Source organism: Liolophura sinensis, chromosome 1, assembly GCF_032854445.1.
Source record: "Liolophura sinensis isolate JHLJ2023 chromosome 1, CUHK_Ljap_v2, whole genome shotgun sequence".
Lineage (NCBI taxonomy): Eukaryota > Metazoa > Mollusca > Polyplacophora > Chitonida > Chitonidae > Liolophura > Liolophura sinensis.
The window spans coordinates 85,715,235-85,738,321 of NC_088295.1; positions in this window are offsets into that span (position 1 = coordinate 85,715,235).

The following is a 23,087-nucleotide window of genomic DNA, read 5'->3' on the forward strand; positions in this document are numbered from 1 at the left end:
AAAAAGGAAAGCACAAGGCGGTCAAGCGGGAGAAAACCATTCAACTCCCTAAAAGTTTGAAACAATTCAACAAAGACAGAGAAGAAAAACTGAAATAAAAGGAGTTGTTCCTGTTAATAAGCCGCAAAAGCCTCTTGTTTACATCTCTACACAAAAAGGTCTAATTGTAGTCGAACAAGAATTCGAACAGTGGCCCCCTCATCATTTGGAGATGCTGGTGAGTTTTTACCTGTAACTGTTTAGACGTATTCAAAGCTATAGGTCTGTACAGGCATACTTTCTTTGAGTGACCCTACGTGTTTATAAAAAAAAAATCGTTGTTATAAATTTATTCACTCATTGAATTGCTTACCTACAAACTATTTACCAACTACTGTTTTGAAATAGAATATAGAGTTCATCTCGACTTTATCTCTCGGTTAAGCGTCACAGCTGAGGTCTTGTCTGTTGTCAACTCGGAGTTATAGACTTATACCCTTTTCCACCGGTTCTATAATCCTGACATACGCGTACAAAATCAGCGCTCTGAGAAAAACCTTCCACATCATTTCCTAATACCAATTACATCCGGCGGTTGGACTTTATCCCCATGAACCTGCGTCCACATGTATCTACCTACCCTTAACTGTTTGATCATCAGACCACTTAATAGACAATACCATAAGATAAATAAGAAAATAAGTAAATAAATAAATAAATATGCAAGTATAGTACACGTGATTATGTCAGCTTTACTTGTCTAGGTGTGAACAAGCAATCGAAGCTGTAAATTATACCATGTAAAGATCATAATTCGGACATGGAAGCATTAGTAGTTGACTTAAAAAGACTTTAAAAGCCAGTGGTCAAATGATAAAACATCAAATGAGCAAACTAGAAGACAGTACGACTTTAACTTCCACCACGGCCAAATATACAAATCCCTATAATTGGCATACACTGAAACAATACCGAGTCTGCATTTGTGCCGTATCTCGCAAGGGTGAAGAATCGTTTGAACAAAACTAGTGGATGTGGATGGCCACCAACATGTCACAGTGCTTAACAGTGCCATGATCAAATTGTGCACAAAGCTTTATCAAAACATGTGGATAACATTTTTTCTGTAGAGTTGCTGAAAGAGAGAAAGGCAAAATATTCTGAAAAATCGTTTATAAAATTTCTGGATCCGGATTAGCACCAGGATTTGAAATCATTCAAATGTCTATTATGCCATGTCTTTTGACGCGAAATTATTCTCTGTAAGCTTGTTAAGTGTTAATCTTAAAGTTGAATATACGCAAATCGGAACATACATATGTAAGCAAATTTATAGATCTTGTATCCTATGTAAAATTTTGCTCATGTATATATACATGCATATATTATATAGTCTGGAACTGTATATACTCCAGTGCACAACAAACCACTCTATGTTCATAATCACCACCGTTTGGGTGTAAAATTCTAGAAGTTAAAACATGACGAGTGTTTCTATGATATAAAATGGTATGAAATGGTGCGGCAATCACGTAGCAGCTTGATGGTATCGTCATTTTGCAAGGGAAATACTTAATATCTATACTGTATTTTAGATGGCGCCAACTTTGAAGTGCTGATCAGCAAAGAGACATTCCACAGGAGAGCTGACAAGAAACTGACCGAAGTCAAGATTAGCCTCTCCCTGATGTCTTCCAGTCAACCGTCAGTGTACATCAGCGGGCCGACACAGGCCGGTTGACCCGAATAGATTCAATGTATAGAGCGTGAGTCGTTTAATATTATACTCTGCATATAGGTATGGAGAACAGAAAATGGACCCAGCAATGATGAAAGTCAACTTTATGGGGTTAAGATACGAGCCGATTATATCGGTTCTATTCTCACGAGGAAAAATGAGAAAAATATAATTAAACATTAAATATGGAGAAAATTATTGGACATCTTGTCCACCCTGACCCAGTTACCGTTATAACGCTGACGCATTTCAGACTTACATTCTGTGTGGTCGCGTGTTCGAATCCCGCCCCTGGTGCATCGCTTTGTGCCTTTCAGTAAATATCAACGAGATTTCCAAGAACAAGGGACAAGACAGGTAATTTTCTAGATTCCCTGCTCCAACAATTTCTCAGGCCCAGGGATCACGAAACGATTTTTAACTTTTAATCGTTAAATTTGGTATTTTCTTTTCCGTTATTTTAGCTGAAATTTGTTGTGCAATAACATACCCAGAATTTACGTTGTCAGGCAATATTTTGACCTTGTTAAATTAGAAATAAAAATTTTAAAGTGATTTGAAATTTTGACTGAAGTGTAAGCGCTTCGTGAACTAGGCCTGGGCATTAAAGACACTATACTCCATCGACATCGCTCCAATCTATATAACTGTTCATTTAGTCATACACGAAGTTCAGTGTAGATAAATTGCCTTCCATCAATATGACACTCACGCACTCGGTGTCCTAGCGGAGTTCAGTGCGTCACACGTCAGATGGTTTGTTACCTGAAGGTGACGTCATCCTCAAGTGATCGTTGTTGTGTAAGTTAATTATTCCTGAGAACGGGCCAAACACCTGACAATCAATCAGTTTTTAGGTACGGCATACTTCTTAAATACAAATTTATTTATTTATTTTATTGATGTTTTACTCCATACTCAAGAATATTTCACTTATGTGAAGGCGACTAGTATTATGGTGGGAGGAAACGCACAGGGCCCGAGGAGAACACGCGATGATTCGAAATCCAAATTTAATATAACTGGTAAATGAGACTAAAAATATCGAGAATACACCAAGAAGTGTGAAGTATATGTAAACTCACATAAACCAATACTGTTTAACTAAATAGAAGTAAATCTAGTCTTATACAGTGGCTCAAGTACAATCTGTAAAATTTGATAGAACAGTGCTCAGCCTTCTGGGAAAACACAATTATACTCATCATCTCATAACAAACAAAACAAAGTGATAATAAAGGAGCACAAGTTTTTTATTTTATTTTATTTTTTTTTTTTTTTGTGTGTGTGTGTTTTGAGCTGAAGATGCCTGTGCCAGCCGAAAGTTTGATTGATCACGGTTTTCTACTTAAGTTGTGACCCGACCTCCAGTAGAATTGCATACTTGAAATAACAGCGTGAAGATTAATGATAGTTGACATTATGCAAACCTCAGGCCATGCTGAAACAGAGCTGTTCTGAACACGGACTGGAAATCGCACTCGGCTGAGTAGTAATTAAAACTTCATTTGTTTCACTAAGAGCGGGTTTATGTCATGTCTACACGGATAGCATTGCAGTCACGCTCCACGTTACGTCTGATGTCACGTCTCTGTGTCTCGTCAAATGGTATTGCCGGGATCACATTATCATCTCAATAGGCGTCCTGTAATATGGAGTCACGCACTATGTTACGTGGGCTCCATGCTACGCTACACAGTATCATGTCAACAGACGTTCTGTCACAGGGAGTCCCGGCCCATGCTACACTACACAGTTTCATCTCAACAGGCGTTCTGTCACATGGAGTCACGCTCCATGCTACACCACACAGTATCGTCTCAACAGACGTTCTGTCATATGGAGTCTCTCTCCATGTTATGGCTGCTGCGACCTGTCTTTGTATAGTCATATGGTATAATGCGTTCTGTCATAGAGCCCTATTGAGCGTTTTTCTAAATGATCGTCGCTGTTATGTTTATAGCCGTGCTGTCATACAGCATCATAGTATTGGAGTCACACGCCATCAAATATGTGTACTGCCAGGTAAACCATATCGTTACGTTTACGTGCACCGTAATATAGTAGTGCTGAGATGACATTGTGATGTTTAGAGGCGCTCTGTCATACTGCGCCGTTGTACTAGAGTCACACTCCATCAAATATCTATGTTGCCAGGTAATAATGTTGTTACTTCTAAGTGTACCGTCATACAATCGTGCCGAGGTGACACTTTTATAGTTATACAGCAGTACTGGAGTCACACTCCATCCAGTCTCTAGGCTGCCCGGTAACAATACGAGTGACCAAAACAAATTTTGAAATTTCTCCAAGCGCAGTTACGACATACTAGGTGCTCTCCCAGTTACACCTACAACAGTATACCTATATATTATGCACATGTAATGACGGGATCACATAGTCGCCACCCATGAACAGCACTACATACAGGGATGGCTCTATAAGATCTGTGCGCCTGCCCAAGCATATTAGATCCTGTTTTACAATGCGATATAAGCGCTAAAATCACACTTTTGATAAACCTTTCCTAACTGGGATTAAGCTGATCTTAGCGTTGTGAAATAAAGCCCAGTCTTTACGCTTAGCCATACCGAGAACATTGGCCTGACACGACCAACCGCCAGTCTTAAGGAGGTTTACCTGAAAAAAAGTGAAGTGCTTTGGGATATGCAACTGGGGAGCCTGAAAATCTGACTGTTTCCATCGCGCTTTCATATGTGTTTGCATTGAATAATACAAAATGGGCAGACAGTCATAAGACAGCCATAGATACAGAAGCAAGGATGCAACAAAACATTGAGCCTGTGATGCATGTATCACACAGAAAAAACACTGACTAGCCTTCGTGATTTGGGCTCCATGTGAAAAAATAACCCAAAAAGATTCAACTGCATTATCAACGGTTTTGCTGGAAGCGGTAACATTTTTCTTAGATAAAAACGGTGGTCATTCAACGAACTATACATGTGCTGTGCTTCCTTGTTACTATTGCCCCCAACAAAGCTTTCATCCCGCGAGAGGGTTTTTTTCTGCTAATACATATACATGTATAGTGAGACATGACATTCCTCTTTTTTACTCTATACAGGATACAAAACACATGTACCTTCGGATATATAGCATACTTCTATAGAATGGTTCCTTGCATGAAAGTCGGTATATTATTTTGGAACAAATTTTGTTTTCAAAACTTTTATACACTGCAGATCGTCGTGCAAGAACAGCTCCAATTTTAAATTACTTCAGCTTGGTGCTTCTTTCATTTTATCCATTATGTATACAATAGACCTTTCCCTTCATATATCATTGACATCGTTTTTCACACTATGGAGTACACTGAAATAGTTCTGCTCAGGTTCTTCCTACACAGACTCGTCCTTGCATTTGCATGTATTTTGAAGTGGAATAGCTTTTCATATAAATCTGTTCCAAAATGTAGAAAAACAAGTAAGGCAAGTAATACCGAAGGCAAGTAAGCCGCCCCGCCAGAGCCATTATACTGGTACGGGTCAACCAGTGGTTGCACTATCCCCTTAAATGCTGAACGCCAAGCGAGGAAGTTACAACTTCCTCTTTTAAAGTCTTAAGTGTGACTCGATCAAAGATTGATCCTGGATCTACCGGTCCCAGAGCGGACGCTTTACCAACTGTGCTATCCGGGCCGGTAAACAAGCCAGGATATCAAAATTAACAAAAACACAATCAGTGTACGTATTGCCAGAATGTGTTGTCAAAACCTTGTAATGTATTGTCGCGATGGTTATCTGAGAAGTTTTGAGTTAGATTTTTGGATTGTAACAAGTATACAATTAGGGATGCTCTGGTTTCCATTGATAAGGTAACACAGGGAGATGAATTTACATCCTTTACTACACAAGATATTCAGAGTGTCCACCAAAAAGCTGTGCATTGTTTAATACAGAAATGACATCAAGAACCCCAATTGCACATATCTTGCTTTTTACCTTTCTGAGTTTCGCCCAAACCAGTAGTGCTGCTCTTCCTTTCACATGTCTGTGCTGAACTTTATATAAGTATGATCTGTTTTCATACGATGGAAACAAATTTTGTACAATTCCAATGCAATAAATACACGCTAACTTTGTTTTGAAGATTTTATCGAATAATTCATTTTAAGTCAGCTTCTGTGCAAACAGATTATATAATGAAGTTTCTCAACTTTGGAAAAGATTAGCCAGTTTTATATTAAATGCTATTTCGTTTATTTATCTATTTATTTATTTCTGTTTTACGCCGTGCTCAAGAATATTTCATTTATGTGACGGCGGCCAGCATTATGGTGGGAGGAAACAGGGCAGAGCGCTTGAGAAACCCACGACAATGTTATTTCGTGGTCCTGAAGCCAGTTGATATGCTTATATATGTGGATAGGTATGTGAGGTAAAGATATTAATTTGAGATTATTTGTTTATTGGTTTACAGCGATATTAGGGTCATTTCAGAATGATTTCTCCTTGTAATAGGTCGGACCATATGCCCATTTGTTCATAGACGTGTCATGACACCCCACCCATGCAGTCATGGAGTCATGACACTCCACCCGTGCAGTCATGGGTGGAGTGTCCATTCGTGTGTAGTGCTGCATAACAGGAACACCATAGTCATGGGCGGAGTGTCCGTTTGTTTATTGTTGTGCCTCTCAGGAACACCATGGAGTCATGACACCTCACCCATGCAGTGAAGGCATATTGACACCGGGTCTATATCAGAATTTGGTCTTCTCCTCTAGGCTGAGCCATAAAAACACAGTACCAACCTTGCCAATTTAATGGTGGTATGGAATCATTGTTACAAATCATTCTTACAATGGCTTCGCATAACCACATGTAAGAGAAAAATGTAGGAAGATGTCCTTGGCATTTTCATAGGCATTGTTTTCACCATCGTAAATCTGGCAAAGAGTATCGAATTTCAAAGCTTTGTTAATATACATATAGTCCATAGGCCAGACCAGATATTGGTACAACCTAAGGTGGCCAAACCTAATTGGTACTAACATGTATATAGGGCCAGTACAAGTAAATTAAGACATGATAGCTATTCTGCAATGGTAGCTTTATCACACATTTTGATAAAATGAAAAATCACCTTGTGATACGTTGCGCAAATTACAAAAAGCAAGAGAAACGTCAATATATCGTGGACTCTCCGTTACATGTAGGTTTTCAGCTGGGCTGATAACAGTTTATCAACAGATTATATGCCCAGCCGTGTACTTGTTTTATCTACGCCCATTATTACGGTGAGTTCAGGTAGATTGTCCTCAGGTAAGTAAATGTCATTTATCTGCATGTCTGAAAACTACAATGTCAGAGCAATCTGTGATCAGATTTTTTGACTTTCCATCAAGAATACTGGTAATTGAAACTCTTAGCAGAGTGTAAATGTTTACTTTGAAGACAAAAAACCCCACACTATTATGAAGTGTATATCAGACGAAATATATATTTATTCAAATTTTTACAACGTAGTAATTGCTTTTAAAACATTGGATACCTGCCTCTTGTGGCCATATTGTGAACTGTGACGTTAAATTTCTAAAATTTGGGACAGATATTAGCGGTGTTGAAAGTAAAATATTAAATTTCTTTAAAAGCCTGTTGGAAAAGTAAAGATATGAGTATGGTCTTGTTCATTAGATGGTCTAACCATGTGCTAGCGATATATATATATATATATATATATATATATATATATATATATATATATATATATATATATATATATATATATATATATATATATATATATATATATATATTGCCTAAAATGAGGAGAACCAGGTGTCCCAAATTTTAGAAGAAATAGGGTAATGCAGACTGCTAAACAACTACAATAAAATGCACAGACATACTTGCATTGAGCCATAAGCCGGTGGACATCAGGCAACAGGACTTTAACATGGACAAATTTCCAAAATGTAACATGACTGTTATATCGTTCAGTAGCATTTTCACCGTGACAAAGGCTTGACTGTACTTTGCAAAGGTGCTTGTGATTAACCTGTACCTATCACTTGTTGAAGATTTTCTAGGGATACACCAACTACATCCAGAGCCTTCCATCCAAAAAGTTATTTGAATCTTTGCCCTACACAGGACGGACCTCGATGCTGCAGTCGTGTATCAGAGGCTGTAGATCGTACACAAAGAAGAGACGTCCTCCTGAAATAGTGGTGTTAGGTCATAATCATTCATTCATACCTCTAGAAGTAGTGCAGGGGAGGAACAGACTATAGGGGTTAATGAGAACGTACAGTTAAAAACCCCGAAAAACATTTTTCATCAGGAATGTTTTTTTTTTAAATAAAAAAATACTGCGCTTAACAGATTTAAAATCAAAGTCAAAATGTCCACAAACAATCATGTTGCAGACTGAGTTGGATTACCCATTTTACTTTCAAGTTGTTTTTCGAATGAGAAATCTTCTCCTCTATCCAATTACTTGCCCTTACAACGACCCGATGACTGCCAACACCCAGGTTTCCGTAATTAAAGCCGCCATGCAACTATCACATTCAGGAGCAAGATGTGTGTTAAACATCCTTGGCACCTGCTGACAGATCAATATGAGGGTGAATGTTCCTCTAGAAGGATCAAAAGTCTTGCGATTTCCTTAGGTGTTTGGAATCATGGAAAGATCCCTACGGTGTGCCAATTGGAATTTACCAGAGACCGTTCAACTTCAAGTCAACAGTTAATTGTTAACGTAACCACGATAGACTGCCCTAAAATGTTACAAAACATAAACTTCATGCCTCCTATCGTTTTCTGGCTGCAAAGAAAATACAGTCCTTAGGTACAACATTGGCCTGGAGCAATTGACCTGCCTGTGCTCGCCACGTCTGCCACTTGTGTCATCAGAAATCAACACCTATGCAGGGTTAATGGGTTTGTTATGTTTGTTAGGTTTGTTATAAAGATATACGCTGAATAACAAACAAAATGAAACAGCGTTCTTACATGTTAGCAGCATTTTCGGATATGGCATTGGTATTCCAGACCACTTTTGCTCCAAAGAAATCAACAATGTCTTAAGCAAAGTCTACGAAAATCTTCGAAAAGATCTGTACTAAACAAACATAATAGAATTTGAAAAAAAAATTTAAAAAGAAACACAAAACAAATAAAACGGTAGAAAAAAGTAGGCGATAAGTGTCTTTTTAAGTACATATAGTCTTACATGCTTAATTATATTGTTTCTGGAAATTTTGTGAGTGTACTAATTACACTAGTCGTTTACAGGATGCATCGCCTAAGGGGTGCAGTGACGTGGTAAGAGCCACGAGGAATATCCTTCATCGATCTTCACCAGCGCCCCCCTTTCATTCACCTCACTCTGTAAATTCTTACGTCATACTACCACCCACATACATGTATCGGCCAATGGTGAAGTAAGGGCGTGGTGATAGGCTTGTGTGGCTGAGAGTCTCACATGTTTGCTCAAGGTGCTACTGCAGGTTGTGTGGGTGGACAAGTAAACATTTCAGGTGAAAATTGACCCGACAGAACTCTAACAAAATCAATCAAATTCAAGTAAAATTTGAGTACATGTGTAAATGAAGTTAGATCTATCTCTCCTATTCCTCAAACCCATGAACTCAATATGTGCGTCACACTCATTTAATCTTGGTGGAGAGCAAAATTCACTTAATTGGCTAAGAGTATGCAGTTTTTTACAGTAAATAATCATCCGCATGTAGACAAGTTTATAAGGCCCTCCAAATATTTCCATAGATAAATCATTAGTCTTTGTACCCTGGCGACAAGGTTGAAATAGAAAAGGAGGTAGTTATGATACACTGTTGAAACCAAACCAAAATAAATTGGCAATAGAACCTGTAATTGTTGGTAAAATGTTCTCACATTTTTTGCTCATTGGGCAAGCCTTATGGAGTATAGGCATTGCTTGTTGGTGGTCTGTATAACATCGATTTCTCACCAAGATAGCCCGCATTGTATGGCCGTATCAGTCGAGGCTGCATGGAATCACTCTCAGAACCATGGTCAATAAACTCATCCAGCAGATCGGTCTCAGTGAAAATATTTGACAAAATGAACTGGACGTTGTAACGATGGAACACTGTATCAATTCGTCGCGCTTAAAGTCTTGTTCAAATTAGGCCTTGGCTGAAATCCACAGTTTCACATAAACGCAGATACTTATTTCACTGAAGAACATTTATCCAGACCTGTGTCGCGCGCCAGGTGCGTCATCATTGACGTCACCAGTGACGTTATTCGTAGGGGAGACCATCTTTTGATCAATGTTCAGCTGATTCAGCTCATCGTGTGTTACACGGTCCAGACAAGGCCCTGAGTGCTCACAGTCTCTATCGAAGACATCTAGCCGAGGCGCAATGTCAATTTCTGTGGAATCCATTACCGTATTATCGTGTCCGACAGTGGCAACTTACGGAAAAAAGCTGTCCGCGTAAATATAGCCGTGCTGTCGCCGAGGGCAACAGTAAAATACCATTGCATCAATATTCAATATTTTAATAAATCAGAAGCCAGCTATATACCGTGGTGGCTTAACTCCTACCACTTAGCGCAGCCGTTAAACCTGAGCCTCTCTGCCGCTTATGTGGCAGTGACCCATCGCTTTTTAGGGGGATTTTTTTTATTGAAACGGTTTACGCTGAAAGTACACCATCGATTTTAGAGCGGTAAGTAAAAACGTATCTGGTAAAACATATTGTACGCATTTCATCACGTTTTAGCAGACGACACTTTTATCATCTGATATGTTTAAAAGAATACTATGTTTCATTTGTAAGCAAGAAGTCATAAAATGAAACAAATGAAGGAGCAAACAAGCAACAGAAGAAATCAAACCTTGCTTACATCAATCATTACTTAAATCAAACATTGCTTACATTAATCATTACTTAAATCAAACATTGCTTACATCAATCATTACTTAAATCAAACATTGCTTACATTGACTGTCATTACCTCACCTCAACTGCCTCTCTCCTTGTTGAACTAAACTGGCTGTCTATTCCTGACCATATCACTCACCAAATAGCCTCTTTCATGTATAGAATAATGCACTCCCTCTCTCCACAGTACCTTACGTCTCTCTTCAAACCCATAACTGATGTAACATCAAGACAACTACGCTCAACAATGAATGCTTATCTTTTCATTCCTAAACCAAAAACGAACTATCTCAGCCAAAGCCTTAGCTATACGGGCCCCAAAATATGGAATGCTCTTGGAGCTAATCTAAGAAATTCACCATCTGTTTCCTCTTTCCGCTCGATTCACAAAAAAATGTTGCTTAACTCTCAACTTCTGCCACAAAACTGAAATGTGTGTAAATCTAATTTTGATGCTGTAAATTTATCTTTTATGTTTGGTATATATTTTGTGATACATGTACCTTCAAACATATTATGCTAAATTGATGTCCACGCTTTTCTAGTAAATATTGTCATCTTTGTTTGTATTATTGTATTATAAACTGTGATTCTATCACCAAACGACTGTAAATTTATTTGTTGTGCTTTCATTTGTATCTAATTATTTGATGATCTCTTTAATATTATGTTACATGTAAGTCGGCGTGTCTGTTCTCTGCTGTAAATATTGTAAGATAATGTATTATATAGAGGGTCTCTGGGAAGAACAGTTCTTAAAGAACTGACAGAGCTATGCGTACATTTGAATCATAATTACCCTAATTCATAATTATGTAAGTTATACAACTCCTCCCACCACCACTCCACCCCCAAATCATGTGACTGGTTGCTATTACACGCAAAAGATAGTCTCTTCATGTGGTTTGGCAACCGTATTTTAATTTGATATCATTCAAACTAACATGTTTCTAGGGAATTCAATTATTTTCTCAAAAACCGAAAACATTTAAACTTTTTTGGTATATGTCTATAGTTTTCCAGTTTATTGAGAAATGTCGGTGGTCAGTGTGCTTTATGCCGAAATCTCGCTGATGGCCATATATTGGCTGCCGATACTCATGTATATCAAGGAACATGGACATGACTGCATTAAACTGCAAGCATATTAACCGTAACATGGTATACCTGTCAGCGAATTGGCAGAGGCTATACGCAATCGAATGAACGGGCGGTTATCCAGATGATCAGTCGTCCGATCAGTGTACGAGGTACGTTTACACACCCAAGCTGAACTCGCTCAACACTAAATAGCTTTACCAAATTTGATCGCAAAAATCGATTTCTACCAACATTCCACGCATTTTTTCTAGAAGGTTTCTGAAATGTTCTTAACATGCATGTGCCTGCCTTTTTTTTCTTCTTTTTTTTTGTTTGATGTCGGTAGATGACGTCACGGTAACGTTACATACGAAACGCAAAATGAAGAGTTACAGCATAAAGAGGAGATAAGGATGTTATCAGAAGGCTAAAAGAGCAGTAAATCCATCGATCCCTCGCCGCTTAATCAATCTCCGCTTTTCTCAGTCTGATCAGCTGTCCAAACTTCTAAAACGCCTTCATGCTTAAGTCCACGCAGAGGAAAAATGCCTCTCTTGTACTAAATCAGCAAGCTTGTGGTATTCTTCAAATGTAATATCGATATGATCTCGATATCGATATGGAGAGGAAGCCAGCATGAGCTAGACTTTGAACTCACAACGACTGCATTGATGTGAATAGATTTAAGAAAGTTTAAAATTACCTAGGTATATCAGTAACGATTAACAAAACTGATAATGAAAACCTGTCTCGTTGCCATCACTCGCAAAGTGATGACATAGAGCAATCGTAGTCCGTATTTGAAAATGTACAGGTCACCATGACAGTTCACTCTACATATACTGTCCTGTTACAGACATAAAACCACGCATACTTTGGCTAACGGGAAAAAAATAATGTTGACTATATAAAATGCAGAATAATTTTTGTTTTGCATTTATATTTGTTTTCATTTTACATGTTTGTTATCCTCTGTTCTTCTTCTATTCGCATTTAAGTTTTGGACAAAACGGATGTTTCCTCTTCGTAACATGTATGCCTGAAGGCGTGCTGACCACGCAACCTTTCCAATGTATTTAAAATTGCGACATCTTAGGATTTAGCATAATTTGACAGCTGGCGGTGAAAATCACTTTACTGACCTTTACGTCAAGTGAAACTCTAAAAGTCCATGGCGGTTTATGACATTTATGTGCTCGATACCAAAATGTACTCATATATATGTGATAAAAACAGCTCTTACATATAAGGTCAGTTTTCACTTAATTATTGCATGTAACTATTTACTTATTTAATTGATCGATGTTTAACGAATGCACGTAACCAAAGAAATTACGCAAATTCTTGCATTTACATAAATGCACTTTACAAAATGGCGGCAAGTGCGTAGATCCAGACGAGCAAGCACATTCCATGTAAGCAACCCGTCAAATTATGACCAGCAGCTTTATCAGTTTACTTATGGACAACATTTGCCGTCTTTGTTTTAACCAATCTGTAAAATCGAAAAGGTAACGTCCGCCACAGGTCACACATACACGATTCCTCGAGTTGCAGACAGCTTTGACAAACTCTTTCAAACGGTGGATCGACATGATTTCAAAGGTACAGGCCATTAGCTGTCGTTACCACAAGAGGCAAGTCTATGCAGGGTTTTACGCACAGGCCTTTAGCCATGCTCAAGACAGCATTCACCAGAAGGCTTGTTTACTTGACACACTAACCTTTTCCCCTGAAACCTGCCTCTGCAGATGAACGTGTACAAAGAAATATGCATTGGTTTTTTTTTTACATTGTTCCAAATAACTAGGCATAGATTAAACAACATAGAACGATTACCGAATACAACATGATCTGCTGATGTGGGCAGCAAACAATATAATGATATAAGTCATATCTTGCACATATAAGGTGGTATGCACAAAATAAAATGTATAGCCTGAACAAAATTTAATTAACCCAGTTGTGCCTTGTAACTTCTTTGACAAGTCTATGTTTCATAATGCACAGAGTGGTATTTTCACGAATTCGTGCCGCTGCTTTCGTATATAAGATTTCTCGCAAGTTCACGTGGAGATAGCCAATGCAACACTCGCGCAATCCTGTCAGTTTCGTATTCAAAAGTTTTGCACTGTCGTCCACCGCAGGGCATATTCTAGTGCCAAAGGTCGACCGTCTGTAAGCGCCCTTGTCGGCCCAGTTGCGCTTGTACTGGCCGTTGGTGCCTGGTGTTCATGCCTTCCCAAGTAAAACATAACATAAATCAAAAAATCGATCGTGGCCAAAAGATAATGCCAAATAATTACTGTTAGCTTTTCTATTATTTATGATCGGAAATTCTTTTGGCAGATGTTATTATGCTACATGGGGCTAGTGTGTGAATACGCCTGGATTGACGTCACGCCTTACGTCATCTGGTGTCCAACAAGCACCTCGAGCCCGAGAACCTGACACCGTTCTTTGTTTTTTACGTGCAATGTGAGAAACGCGCTGCTTCGGCAAAACATCGGCAATAAAGAAAAATGACATTCTATTACATGCAGAAATAAAAGACCGATTGAATCCCGTATTTAGAATTTATTGGACACTTAAAGCGAGATCTGCGCCATATTATAGAGTAACCGGTTGATTTGTATAGATGGTTGCATGGAACAAGAGAATTGCGTTATGTACGTGAACAGTGGCACGCAGATCTCAATCATTAGCAGAATAGGCTTCGATACAGAAGCTATAGACTCCAACGTTTGATGTCAAGTGGTGCTGTGATTAACCGCTGAGATTGGACCTACCAATTACAGCCCATAGAGCTCCCGACGTCACCAGCATAGTATATATATATATATATATATATATATATATATATATATATATATATATATATATATATATATATATATATATATATATATATATATATATATATTCAGATGAACACCTGACCGTACCTGTTTATATGGTCACTAACTTTAGAGTTATATTGTCCACATCACATAAAAAAAACTTGATTATACATAAATAACACCTGTGTTGAAATCTAACACAACAGCTTGTGTTGCTTTTATTGAACACAGACATGTGTTACCCAACACAAACATGTGAAGTACACAATAATAAAACACAAACTTGTGTTGAACCAAAATAAGGTCATTTATGCATATCATGTGCTCTTATGTATAATATCCAACAGATCTTGTGCTCAATTCTTTCAACTCAAGACTTTGTTTTACTTCAACACAAGATACACAAGAGTTGTTCAAATATGTCACAAGACTTTTGTTGGAAAGAACACAAGTTTGTGTTCATACAACACAAATATCTTTCTTTTCTGTGTGTATACAGGAGACGGCGTAAAACACCAATCAAATAAATAAACAAATGTATAGAGGAGTGATAGTAGTTATCACTACTATACATAAGAGTCTATCACACGTCTTTTCATTGAGAAGAACTGACAAAATGGTATTCTTCGAGATTATTCTTCATTGTAACGTGTATTTTGAAATGCGCATGCGTCGTACTTTCGCACTGGGCTATTTTTTCTTGTTTTCCTTTGTATGTGTTTTGTTAAATCCAGTTCAGTGTGTTTTTTTCTTTCTTTAGATTTCATCTTTTTCCAGTCGTCCCATTGTTTGGTTCTCTCCCCAGTCTGCACTGCCTAACTTATTTTGCATATCTAGAACAAATACCGAGGTTCAAGCCAAAGTCCATGGTCAGTCCCAAAGCGTTGATTATTGCAATACAGCTTCCACCTCGGATACAGGTTCAAGACATTGTCGTGGTTCGAGCTCAAAACTTCGGTAATTATTGGAGGTGCTCCATCTGGAGATATACGCCATGTAGTCTATCCGACGTAATATGTCTGAAATTATGATGAAAATGAGATTAAACCATAGCCAAGAGACAAAGACGAAAACTGTAAATCCCCATTTACTTTATAGCTTTCCATTTGTCTTTGTTTATCACCATACAATTGTAAATGTTGCAGGCGACAGTTCCAAGTGTCGTCTGCTCACATCCAATTTTATTCCATTTCAGTCAATATGCAATGTCTTCAAGTTAATTATTCTTGTCAGGTAATTGCCGAAAATCGGTGGTTTTACTCCTGCTACTCCGGTTCCCTCCACCTACATACACGACCTCTGTCATATTGTGAACAATTCTAGAGCACGACGTTTAACATGAATCAATCAATCAATCAATCAATCAATCCTTTTCCATCCAGTTTCAGGCACTTTATTCTCTTTTTTGGTTTCTTGGAACTTTGTTTGTCTCAGTTGTGTCATCGATTCCCATTCACTCTCGTTGTCACCATGACATATTGCATGATACCCGACAGATTGCCGATCCCTAATCATACCTTCCCTATACATAAAAAATGAACATTAATCTCTTGTTATTTTGACACAATATCTCCACATCCTCGGAAATGAATTAAACGAGAACCTGTCAATCAACTGACGTTGCCAGGATGGAATTTTTGATCATTTTGAACCGTGTTATCATGACCTTTACCGCAAACGTTCGGATAAAGACTTGTGGGAAATGTACTTTGATAAAGGTAATCAGGTTCGTTTCAAACCAATTAACTAACTAGATTCTCTGACAGGCATCCTTGATTTTTCTCATCCCACTTTTTGTAGCCAGGATTGCGGATCGATGGGCCTGCACTGACGACAGCCTCCTCCTCACAACAACTCCTCGCACGTCACCATCGTCCACTGTGTTGGGTATTTCCAATTTTCACCCACAACAAATTAATCTGTCTGTATATGAATGGCGATAGTGTGGAGTATGTCCTTCACAAGTGGATTCATCTGGGCTATACTGGGTATAAATGGTACAGCCAAGAAGTGCAAGCAGTTGACTGACTGACTGACTGACTGACTGACTGACTGATCGGCTGCATGACTGACTGACTAGCTGCATAACTGACTGGCTGCATGACTGACTGGCTGCATGACTGACTGACTGACTGGCTGACTGCGACTGACTGACTGGCTGCATGACTGACTCACTGCATGACTGACTTCATGACTGACTGGCTGCATGACTGACTGGCTGACTGCATGACTGGCTGCATAACTGACTGGCTGCATGACTGACTCACTGCATGACTGACTTCATGACTGACTGGCTGCATGACTGACTGGCTGACTACATGACTGGCTACATCACCGACAGGCTGTATGGCCGACTGACTGACTGGCTGAAAGGCTGACTGCATGACTGATTGCATGTCTGACTGTATGACTGACAGATCGATTGCATGGCTGACTGCATAACTGACTGCACGACAGACTGATCGGTTAGCAGCATGATTGATTCACTAATTGACTGTTTGACTGACTGACTACACGACTGACGGAATCCATTTTCGGCTAATGCGTATGCGGCATTATTTCCCTCGGAACTGGATCTGGAGAAAGACTATTTCACTTCCCAATAAAACCGACACATTCTCAGTATGGTGGTATATGGGTGAAAATATATTCCCAGTATAGCGGTACATAGGTGAAAAAAAACACACATTTACCATCAACTTCCATCCGGCTGAGTTTGCATAATTTTGCTGATGGGTCAATATTTGGTAATGTTGAGTTTCCAAAGGGGCAAACGTGTTTTTTTTTTCAACTTCATATTTGACGGGTATTTTTAGTTATATGATCAATGCACAGCACAGAACTACATGATTTCAATAGTGTACGCAAATTACTCACATAACCTTAATTAAATTTTCCACTTTTAGCACTACTAATTAGCATACAATGTCATTTCCGTCACGAAATGGATACACATATTGCAGTCGTCTGAAATCCAAATATCTTTGCTCTACATTTTATAGATCTTTGCAATTTTATCTTTAGTTTCACGGTGAAAGCTTGAACATCAAATCTGGCTTTAAAAGTCAAAAAGTCAAATTTAGCGATATCTTCTGATGAACAAGCTCTAGAATAATCCACTTGACAACCGACTGTCACTCCAGAAATGTGCAATGATCAACCTTATGTTTAATTTACAAAAGCTTGGTGACAAGTCCATCTGAAATAGGTTAGATGTTGCCTTATTTACAGAGCACAGTTATTAAATCAAGCAAAACCTGTTGCGTGATGCAGGTGGCATGCTGAGACGGAGATGACAAACTGTGACATAGATAACAGTTTATAACAAAAGGCAGTCTCATTAGTTATTTGAACTGATTTTAATGCTTTGAGATGAGATTAAGTAGGAACAACGACGATGGTATGTATTTTCACTCACTCTCAACAACAGAGGGGTTATTCGCTGATCGCTGTTATTAGACAATAAAATTAACATGTGAAATGAAGTAAAATATCCTTGAGTAGGCCTACGGAGTAAAACACCAATCAAATAAGTAAATAAATAAATAACATGTCAAATGAAAGGCCGTACATGTGCTTTGTATAATCTCGTCAACCAATATGAGTTCAAGTGAGGAGTCATAAAGAAGAATTGCACAATATTCTTTTTTGTTGTTGTTTTGTCTTTGGGGTCTGGAAGCGAAGCGATCCAGTGAGGTCATACGAGGTCATTTCTGAGGTGGTGAAAATTGTCACCGACTTTACGATGTAGTTCCAATGTTCTGTCGCGGTGTGTTTTAGCACCCCCTAGAAGGGGTTTCTTCTATTTGAGCGTGTAAACCCCCTAGAGCATCGTTATTGTGAAGCACAATACTTAGTTCATAAAATGCTGGTCAAATTATGTCTGCATTATACAAAATAGTTGCATTTCCAGTGATTCGACCAGGCCATGATTTTAAAAAAAAATATTGTTGCGGGTAAGGTGACTTGATTCGCAAAGTTCGGACCGACTCAAGTTTTCCCAGGAAATATGAGAATTTCTTTCTTCGGGAACAAACATTGCCTAACAGGAACCACTGCTCTGCTTTTATTTACAGACATTAGGTTCAGCAGTATAAGTTTGCTCACAGGAGTCAGAAGTAATTCATTTCCTTCTGCTACGTTACAGCACATTCTTCTTCACACCATGAATGTAGGTCCCATACATCTAACAATGGCATCGTTTAAACCTAATGTTTTGCACTCAAAAAGTCACAGATCCATTGGACCTGTACCGTTTAATACCACTAGTTAGTAAGATCAGTTGACCTACATTCCTGCGGCTGATACCTTATAATCCCGCACTTTCACTGCACAATAATCGGACCCTTATCAAAAGGAGGGGTTATAGGTTTTTAAGTTGTTGCCTTTCGCAAAACAAAGTTTCTTACAAAACTTGCTTTGAGATTTGATTAAGACATGTCTAGTTTAAAGAGGTATACCGAAGATTTTTGGCAAAAATCCATTTCGCTGAAAATTAAAATCAAATCAATTTTTATCCATTTAGCAAGTATAGTGCAAATTATTGCTTTTCAGTAAGTATCAAACTTGTACCTGTACTATTTATAGTGTTGAAATGACTTTGAATTTTGAAAAAGTTAGCAATCATCACGCTTTATAAATGTTAAGCACTTTAATATTACCACTTTGGAACGGTAACATATAACATGTAAGGCGAGATTGACATTTTATGCAAGGTAATTATTTAGGCTACAGGTATTCTCATCGAAAGTTATAATTCAATAAGATTTTCGCTGAAAATTTTTTCCGAAAATTTTACGTATGGTTTGAATTCAACATACAGTGTTGTATGTACATATATCTTCGTGCGCAGCAACATATGTGTGGGCGTCTGTGTCGGTCTGTCTTAACAGACGAGCCATCATATAACAGAAGTTGTCGTCTCTGTAACGGGATTGTCATTTACGTCACGCATTTACGACGCAGATGGCAGAAATATATGTTACTGGTTTGTGTGAGTCTGATTGATGCCGTAGCAGACAACACTGTTACGTGTTACTATAGAGCTCAACTTATTTTGTCACATAGCAGTTAAAATTTTGAATCAGCATTGAATAATTACATGCCTTTGGGCGTTCGTAGATGACAAAGAATGTGAAAAAAAGAACCTACATCTGGGAAGAGAAGTAGAAATTTTTATAACAAGCTTTGGAGAGACTTTAACCTTCCAATTGCTTTCAAAAATATAGAGCTGCTGTCAACTGTTGAGCCCCACGTGGTCAGTCACTGCCTTTTCTGAACTATAGTCAGGCAGATCCGCTATCCGTGACACAGAAGACCGAAAATTTAGGGACACCAAATTTTAAAAACAAAAGGGAAATTTTATTCAAAAGTAATTACTGACTTTTCGGTATAGAAATAAAGTTTTATCACAGTTCAGTCTTACAAGCACATTTTTTGTAATGAAATGAGCGTAATCAGAATTAAATGAGTGCGCCATTTTTTTTGGAGTAGGTCTATATGCTATTTTGACAAAACGAGTGACTTTCAAGGCATAAGAAAAGAATAATTACACTGATATTCCAACGTGTAAGTATGTATTTAGTCTTATAACGGTATTAGCTTCTTAATCAAGATAAAAAAAAATAGTTCACATCTGACAAAATCAAAATAAATGTGATATCAAAACTGAAGGACATGAGGACATAGCCGAATGTTGACCCTTATATCACGATTTAAATTCATCTTTCCTGTAGCTCTTTTTTGTGTTCATCATAAAGTAATTATTGATCAGTATAAGGGTAATGACCACTCATTATTGTTTAAAATGTAGTCATCAGTATTAGAGATAACAAGTACGCGTTTGAATGTCTTCTGGATAGTATCTGAGACATGCATCTTTGTGTTCTATATGTAGCAAAATGGAACCAATGGGCCTGCATGTTAGATATATCGAGATCGGTGTCGTCACCGGTAAGTCTTTATATCAAGGGAAAAAACTCTAGCTAACAAGTCAAGATTTGACGGAGTTGCCTCCCCATGGCCTAAAGTCCATCTGCTGCTGTCAGAGTTAAAAGCGCAAACTGGGTCGATTTCCTCAGCGTAACAGTCCTGGCCTTCATTTCCACCTGATCAGGGTAAGTTCATAACAGCAGGCAAACATCAGTTACATTCGCCAACGCCAATCACTTCATCTCAGAGACAGCTGGAATTGTACACACAGATTATGTGAACTGTGACTTTAAATTGGATTAGACCGCTACAGAATGGCGCTTTTGACAACTGCGTGGCAACGTCACGGAACGTGCTCACTTGTTCCATAAAATCTCATACGTAGATTTTTCTTTGAAATACAGTACACGCTGGTTTGTAATGTTGCACCATCGGGATACTTGCATAAAAGTTTGGCAAAATGGCAACAAACCGCGGATAAAATGAATATTTCAGGATTCTGTCATCTTTGATCTATTTACCTGATTCGTGTTTTACACCCTAGTCAAGAATATTTTACTTGTGTGACGGCGAACAATATTATTGTGGGAGGAAACCAGTCCCGGAGGAAACCAACGGCCATCCCACTGACGACGTGAGAGGAAACCAGCAAGGGTTGGACTTGCACTCACAGCTCTTGCATTGGTGAGAGGTTCCTAAAGATATTGATGCGCTGGCCACTCGGCCACGGAGGCCCCTCTATCATCTTTAAGACGTTATTCCGGTATAACAAATCACCAGTTGAGGTTTTGCCATGTAAATTGGCGGCGCTGAGAGGACTGATAAGGACAGGCCAAGTCATTAGGCTGTAATTGTAACGAATTATAGCAGACGTACAAGATCGATCCGCATGAGGTCAAAAACAAACAAAAAAAAAAGCAAAAAAGAAAAGCAAAATTTTCAAAGTTATTAATATGAGGTTGATGCCTAATTTACACCTAATTACACTAAATTAATGTCTAAAATGATTTAAACTGTTGTGTGAAAATTTGGCTGAAAATATATTAATTTTCTATACCTCCAAATAATAGACATGATACACTGTAAATAGTACCGATGTGAATTAACAGTAAAATTTGCGGGCAATTTTCGGACCAGCGAATTTTACTGCATTTTTACAGCACCACAGTAAAGAATTCTGTAAAAACTACAGATGTAAATTTACAGTATGTGTTGTGGTTTAACAAATTCGAAAATCATAAACCAAACAGAAATGTAGACCTATATATATGCAAACTGAACTTCATATCGGTCTAGATAAACAACCAGATAGATGAATCATACACGACATAATGCACGAAAGAATAAGGAGGTTTTGACAAAATTAAGTAATCTTTTTGGAATCACTAACATGTCGAATGTTAAAAGTGTTTACCTCCATTTGTTTTTATTAAGGCTAATTTATCAGGAATGCAAATCAACCGGCTGTTCGATAGCGTGCGCGAAGCTTTATATCTGTATATTTATTTATGTATTATTTACCATGAAGTTGGATTGATTGAGCCATCGTGACGTAAAGTATGTTTGTAGTATGCATAATTACCATGGTTATAAAAGTCAACTAGAACAAAAATAACCTTGTGATTGAGCTTAAACCTTGCCCAGCAACATTCCCGTAATACTTGAGGTATAGAAGTCGGTGCCCGAGCTGTAACCTGTAGATAACTTCACTGGAACAGCACAGCACGTACCCTCCGACACTGGGCTGGAAGACTTGGATTTTCCCTCACGCTCGTGGCTACTCCTGACGCGGCATTACGCTACAAGACCTTTCAAGGTTTTAGCCACTGAGGTAAAAATGATTCAGGTATTGGACAATATGAGGTTTAAACGGCCATGTTTATTTATTTATTTATTTATTTATTTGATCGGTGATCGGTATACAGCTCAAGATATTATTTCACTCATACGACTGCTGCCTGTATCACATGTAGGTTTACATTATGAGAGCACGCCAGGAAGAGTCCGAGTGAAACCCAGGACCATCCACAGGTTGTTGCAAGATCTCACCACGTTCGACGGGAAAGGAAACCAGTATGAACTCAGATCGGGCGCATATGTGATTGGACGACGCGATCGAGGTTCCTGGCATATTCTGTTATTTCATTCCACCTTTAATTTTGATGTAAGCAATGCAGTAACATTTACTGAATTCATCGCGTAGGCATGGTCTATCCACATGCTTGGTCAAAGAAAAACCACAGCGAGTGTCCTGGTCGTAATTGAAACGTTCTTTGATGTTTGCCGCCGTGGCCTAGTTTAGGTGTAAAGCAGATTTATTATACAGACTCGGTATAATATTGTCAGTTTCGGGAAAACTGTTAATGTCGTAATATATATGCAGAGAGGAACACAGTGACAATCTGGTATATGTAGTGTTTTAATGTTCAGTGTATCAGTCTAGCTGAAATTTGTCTACTGCATCTCATTCTTTTGTAGCTCAGTGAATGTCTGATAGGAGCTATTGCCATAAATGCAATGATTTAAACTTTTTTATGGAGATCGAATTCCCCTGTCTATGGTAGCTGATAGCGGCCCTTTTCACGGCGCCCTCGGCGCCCTCCTGTTAATTTCT